Raw genomic sequence first — 7063 nt, forward strand, 5'->3', positions numbered from 1 at the left:
ACGAGGTCCATTTGGATTTCTCGAAATAGATTCAAAAAAAAAAAAAAGAGCGGATTTGCGCGATACCTTTGTGTTGCCGGCCCATTGTGAACAGGTGCACGAACTCATTTGTTTGTTAATTGTATTATGACATGGTATATGTCACAATAGTTAAATCTCTCTTGTACGTGTTTGTGAATAGGTAACCTTCTATCCAAACCCCTGACAACCTCAATGGTGGCATGTTATAACTTCAGCTCCCCGAAGTGCGAGAGTATATGATCAAAGCGATGTTCCGAGCATAGATAAGGACAATATTCAAATAGAGGGGTCGATATTGCAAGGGGTGGAGGCGACCGAAAGCTTGGAGCGTGTAGAGGAGCCAGCATCGGGTAACAATGATGGAAATATAGGAGTCCAAGAATTCTTTGAGAATGAGGTGGACTCATCCTTTTGTGGTGACATGTCTATCAACCTTCCAGTTTATGCTGAATAAGAGATTGACATGGGACCATAGGATACTTCATACTTGGAGCATCCACTTACTCAATTCGTTGACTAATCGCTTATAAGGGTACATAAGATATGCATTTTAAGTAAGATCATTTTTTAAGATCTATATTATCGTGCTTTGTATGATTTAAATTAATTATGCTAACATCATTTTTTTGTCTGTATAGGTGACCTTTGTGGATACTTACTTAGATCATCAGGATGAGTCGAGGGATGAGTGATAAGGAGTTGTAGGATATCTTCGCATGCATGTCTCCAGACCAGATGGTGAGATTTAGAGACATGGTGGACCAGGAGCTGTCTCAGACATCGTCAGGTTGCTCTATTAGATCTACTTCGGCACGATCAGATGCTTCAGCTTCGAGTAGATGAGATCGACGCTCCAAACTTGGGCCAGACGGAGAGAGCGCTTTAGGGTTAGGGGGATGCTACAAAGATATAGATGCAATGAGCCCGTGGTCAGCTCAAGATACAGGTGCTACGAAATATATTATTCAACTATAATTGGCTATAGTAGGATCGACTTGGTGGTCTCAAAGATTGGGTTCTTTCATGACATCTAGTTTTGTCTGGTGAGATTGATATGCAATGTATTTAATGAATCATACAAACATTACATATAGGAATAACTAAAAATTGTATAGGAATGTCACATGTATGCACATTAATTAGTATAATGTAAGTGAGTATTAAGTCAATATTTGGGAGATCACTATAGTTAATGCCCATGTTGGCCACATGCAGCCTAGACAGTCTACTTGAAGTCTACTTGAAGAGCGTCCATTGGAAGGGTCCCTATACATAAAATTTGCTATTCTCTAGCTTGTTCTCCTTCATCAGGGTATCCATTTGATTCTTGCATTGCATATCAAGCTGTGGGACTAGTAGGTTTGTGCTTGGGAGGAATCAAGGGAAAGGGAGAGGAGGGGGTTGGGAGAGAATAGGTGGAGAGACAAAATGTATTGGTGTTGCTATGAATCACCTTTGTCTCTCTACCTATCCTCCCCCAAGCCCCTCTTCTCCCTTCTTGCCCATCCAACCCATGTACACACCATATGAGGTGAAAAAAAAGAGAGACAAGAGACATGAAAAAAAAAGAAAGGAGATGAGAAAAATGATGAGAGGTGGGGGGAGGACACACAGACCTATGAGACCATCCCAATAATTCTTATGTGGTGGATCTACACTAAATTAAGCACTGTCCCATGCACTAGATCTAGATTTGAGATAGAATTTTATATATTTGTAAATGGTATGTGAATATTAGGTAGATAAAGAGAAGAGACATCTTTTAAATTTACTAGGATTTTTCAATCAAATGATTTATATGTTTAACCAAATACCTATGATACTTGTGGCTAGTGTAGATAGGCTATTTGTCACGGTCAATAATAAATATTGGGCCTTAAATTCATGCATCCTTCGTAAGCAATGGAAGATAATCTACTATTGGTGTAATAGGTGGAGCTCCTTCAAAAGGTTTCAACAAATTGATATGAAATGAATTATATACTTGCCAATGTGGTGGAATACATGGAACTAAATGCATAATCATTAAATTTGTGGACCCTTCACAAGGGCTCATAATACCTTAGAGCTAATTTAATATTTGGGTATCTTTGAATAAATATCAAATCTTCCATGTTTAGTGTGTAGGCATACTAAACCATTTTCATTGAATGTCATAGACTTTCACTTTTTATTAGCTTGAGCAACGTATCTAAGTTGAGATTATTTAATCTTGTTTGTAACTTCATGCAAAATTTTCGTATGATGAGTGGCTACAATATCTATTGTTGGTATGCCATTAGTTATAGACATAGGAATAGATCATCTTTTACTACCTCAAAAGGTCCTTGATTGTTAACCCCGATGCAAAGAAAGAGAAAAAGAAAGTGAAAGAAAATCAAAAGATGCAGCACAAAACCGAAAAAGGCATCCCAATGAAAAAATAGCAGGAAAAAGGCCAAAAGCACATGAGTAACTTTAAAAGTCTAGGGTGATTGCAAAAAGGGAAAGGCACATTTTAAATATATAAGTGCACCCTAAATTTTTGTAAAAGAGTGTGAGGCTCCCTCTTGTGCAATTTGTAAATATAGGCAGACATGGGTAAAGGAATAATATAAATAGGAAGGGAATAGGGAAAGAGGACCTAGGCTAAAATTGTCGGTCATGTGAAAAAGGGATGGGCACTTAAGGAGGAGGTAGGGCATTTATAAAAGGCAAAAAGTGAATGAAGAAGCTCATTCTTGTGTGTGGCCAAAACTAGCTCTCTTGTTCTTCTTTTTTTTATTCTTGCTTGTGCTTGTGCTTGAGAGAGGGAGTGAGTGTGTGAGGGTGAGGGCCTGTACTGGAGAAGCTCTCCATCTTCTCCTCTCTTTCCTTCTCTTGTCTCGCACACGACAATGGAGCTTGGAGCTTGGAGCTTGAGGATCGAGGTTGCTTGAGCTTGCACCTTGGATTGTGGAGCTACTGGAGAGCTCATGGGAGGAGGCAACTTGATCAGGCATGAAGGTAAGCTCACTATACTCGTATGTGTGAGAGAGTGCATGGCTATGTGAGAGGTAGCCATTGCACTTGGCTTGAAATGCTTGAAATAATAAGCGCTTCATGGATCTTGGCGATTGAGCGTGAGGTCTCACATTTTAGTTACGTTGCCAAGACAAACAGATTTAAGCTTTGAGTGCTTGTGCACTTCGAATCAAGTACATTGAAGTAGGGTTTGCCTCGAATTGGTGCTTGAGATAGGTAGGACGCGAGGGAGTTGAAGGGCATTCGATCTCCTTTGCAAGTAGGTTTTTGGTTTTCAAGATTTAGGTGAGAAGGTTGGAGTAGTGTAGGTGTTTGTTTTATGTTTTGGATGCATTAAGATAGGAAGAAACAAGGAAAATAAGGGAAACAAACAATAGGGTTACTATTGTTAAAACAAGGTAAAACATGGAGAAAAATGGCTTAATGCATTAAGGGAGAAACCAAAGAGAAGGGAGAAGTAAAAGAGCAAGAGAGAAGGTGTTTAGAGGCCAAGAAGAGGAGGAGAGAGCCCATTTGTGTGTATTCAGGAGAGAGAGAGAGAGAGAGAGAGAGAGCTACAGGGCAGGAGCAAAAATTTACTCACTGATTCATATTCTCGCATCTGCGAGCCCTATAGGTATGCTCTGAGTGTCATTTGATGCTTGTTGATCACAATAAGGATCCTAGTTGCAATATTAGAGTAGGCGCTTGGAGTATTTTATTGATTTTTTGTCGTCTTGACCCTTGGCAGTGCACTTCGACGTTGTCTATGACTCGGACGGCTTTAACTAACTTGAATATTCCAAGTCACAGTCCATTCAGACGACAATATGGGAGTCCAAGACTGGGACCTTGAATCTCATTCGACTGGACTCGAATGTCCGAGTATGCAACTGAGACACTACAACTCAAACAAGTATATAGAACAACATTTCTAGCACATCAAACCCATCCCAGGGCTAGTAGAGCCCGATTCCAAGCTAGATGACACCCCTATACCCCTCCAGATGCATAGAACGGCTCATAGAGTCGACAAACTCAAGAATCATGACCTAATGGTCCAGAAATGATTGTGGTCATTGACCATTAGTCGCTTATTCCATTAAAGACCCAAATTAGCTAATTAGACTTGCTATCCCTTAGACCATGCATCTTGAATGTAGTAGAGACCAAAATGGACCATCAAGAGTGGTCGTCACCCATACAAAGAAGCTGTAATTAGCTGGAATTGATTTGGAAAGAGTGTGATTTTCATTGCTTCCATTGAACTCGCACGCCACATCACTTAAACACTTGGAGTGTACTAGAAAAGCAGAAAGCCTGATTTTGCACAATGCACATTGAAAGCGCTACTTGAGTGTTTGAGTATATGTAACATTGATAATTGTTTTGAATAAGTAGGAACTCACACAAGATAACATAAGGCAACGAATCCACTAGTAGGAGGAGACCCCTAGACGCTAGACAATTGACCAACAAAGCCAATCATTGAAGATTGAGAGGCTTGAGTCATCGAGCCACTTAGTAGGGAGCAACAAAGATCGGTGTTCCACGAGCGGTGATCGAGAGCAAGCCTCACTCACAACCCGATAACGAGATGTTAAGAAGTGCCGGTTGGGATACTTGACTTTGTCGAATGCACAACACAACTCAAAAATTTAAATATTTTGACAGACACCACACGAACCACACACGAAAAACAAAACAATAAACAACGCCTCTTGAAGCTCAAGACAATTCAAACCCAAATTCGAATAGAGCATCACACAACCACAACTCAACAAAAAAACCAACAATTTGAAAAAACAAAGTGAAATATATTCTCGTACCTTAACAACCTTGAGCCGACACTCGGCGCTTTGACATCCAAAAGCTCCAACTTTCAAATTAGCATGACAAGAACTCACTCTAGCATGCGACCCTCCTCTCTCCTCTCTCACAAAATACAATTGTAGAAGAGGGGGAAGGCCTCTAACTCTCCACTTTCTTCTCCTTTTATAGTTTTTTACATTCTCACTTACATTGAATATGCTTTTGCTTTCCCAAAAAGCCTTAGGCTCTTTATGCCTTAGCTTTCTCATCGTTTAAGCTTTTCAATAAGCTTTAAACCTTAATATTGCTGCCCTACATTCCAGAAAGCCGCTGTATTGAATATTCACCGTCATTTAGGCCATGCATAAAGTCAACGAAATGTCATCTTTGCGTGTCTTTACGGATGCCAAAAGTCTTCTACAATTCGATGCCGTATTGATTTGCTTGTGCTTAAGTAATAAGTACTCGTCTGCCATCTCGTTAATGGACTGCCACTTTGATGATCCTTATCAGCATTCTACCATTTTTTCTGCCTATTATTTATGCTAATCCTATCCATGTTTTGAAATATCCTACCACCCATATAACATATATTGTGTTGCCCAATCATGCCGCCACATGCTCTGTAAATGCTATCAATCACACCATTTTTGTAGATCTTCAACTGCTGCCAAATCTTTTGGAATACTATGCAGTTTCAGATTGCCCGCACTTGAATCACTCGTCTTCACCAAGCCGCCATCCTCTTGTCATTCCAAGGGTCAAACATCTTCTTTCTTCATGTCGCTACCTGCACAATATGCCAATCATTGTTCATTGTCATCCTTGCTACGATAATGTTGTCTTTTTGCCTGCATAGCTTTCGAGTCTTTTGGCCATCTTCATTGCTATAACTTCATCATTGTTTTTTTATCAATAGTTGTATATTCCATGTATGCCTTTCAGCCTGCAGAACATACTTTATTTAGTCTTGTCATTAGTAGTCAACATTGTGTGTCCTGCCATCTTCATATGTACTAAGTCGTTGAATTGCTTGCATCATCACAATCTTCCACTAGACCAAAACTACGCAAGTAAGCCCCATTACTACATCTCCATTAAATGAGAATGTAGCTTCAATCTCAGTATTGTATATTTCTTCCTTATAAAGTTTCTCTTCTTCATCACAGCTTGAGACATCAATTATGGAATCCAATTCTGAAAAGTTGGCGTCTTTCTTGAAGTATTTATGACTTTCCATCATTAGAAACTCGTCTCTTGTGCATGAAAATCACAAAATCCTTAATAAATAATAACCAATGTAACCATCTCCAATTTTGAATCGAAGAAGTCTTCTCTCTTCAGTCTTCAAAGACTGACATTTCCCAAATGTACCTGGTTTTTCATGCAATGTGCCCTAGCAGAAAATATGTTTTGAAATAGAACTTCGTGTCCAATCATCCAAGATATGAGAAAATATGCAATATTAGATCCATGATATGCAACCAATCAAGCAATGCTCACACGAAAAAAATATGGATGCACTGAAGATATTGTGCCTAGTCTATCTACATGTGATCGTGCGTCATGCAAAATGCAAACAAAATTCCTTGTTAATTTAAAATTCATTATCCTCACCTCTCCACGCTCTTCTAAAATATATGACGTACTCCGCTTCTTCCTAAATTCTCACAATTTCTCAAGAAAATGATGGTCCTCAAGATGTTGACCATATAAGAACAACCCATCTCACAATTGACGGCGTCCTTCATGACCCTCTAAACTCACCCAACCTCCTTACACACTCAACCAGAGGTTCCTAACTTTGTGATGAGCATCCCAAATATCGTGCGTGCAAAAAATGTGCGTGCTCAATGACAAGTGCTTTCTCATGTGCGCATGCATCTAAGATTTACTGCATAGTTGCAGTGGACCTCATGCCATGCTAATGCTCAATGATGGTGCAAAACATGCTTAATCCCATCCCATGGCATGGAAGTATTTGAGAAAATCAGGAGATGACCCCCGAGTATAGTGCATCAACAAGTGCAACGTGAAGTGCTCGTGAACCCATAATCCCTGTGATGTGAAACTACAAGACTATCAAATGAAGTTTTCTCTTCGACATTGTTGCCTAAAACAACCAAACAATCATCATCACAACTATCAAGGAATAAGAGATTAGGTCTACTCAAAACCACATCATCAACACCACAAACAAAAGCCTCTCCAGGGCTACTCAGAACATCACCAAATAACTCACAAGACT

Source organism: Lygodium microphyllum, chromosome 7, assembly GCF_053477565.2.
Source record: "Lygodium microphyllum isolate KBCC chromosome 7, Lygodium_microphyllum_v1.1.10, whole genome shotgun sequence".
NCBI lineage: Eukaryota > Viridiplantae > Streptophyta > Polypodiopsida > Schizaeales > Lygodiaceae > Lygodium > Lygodium microphyllum.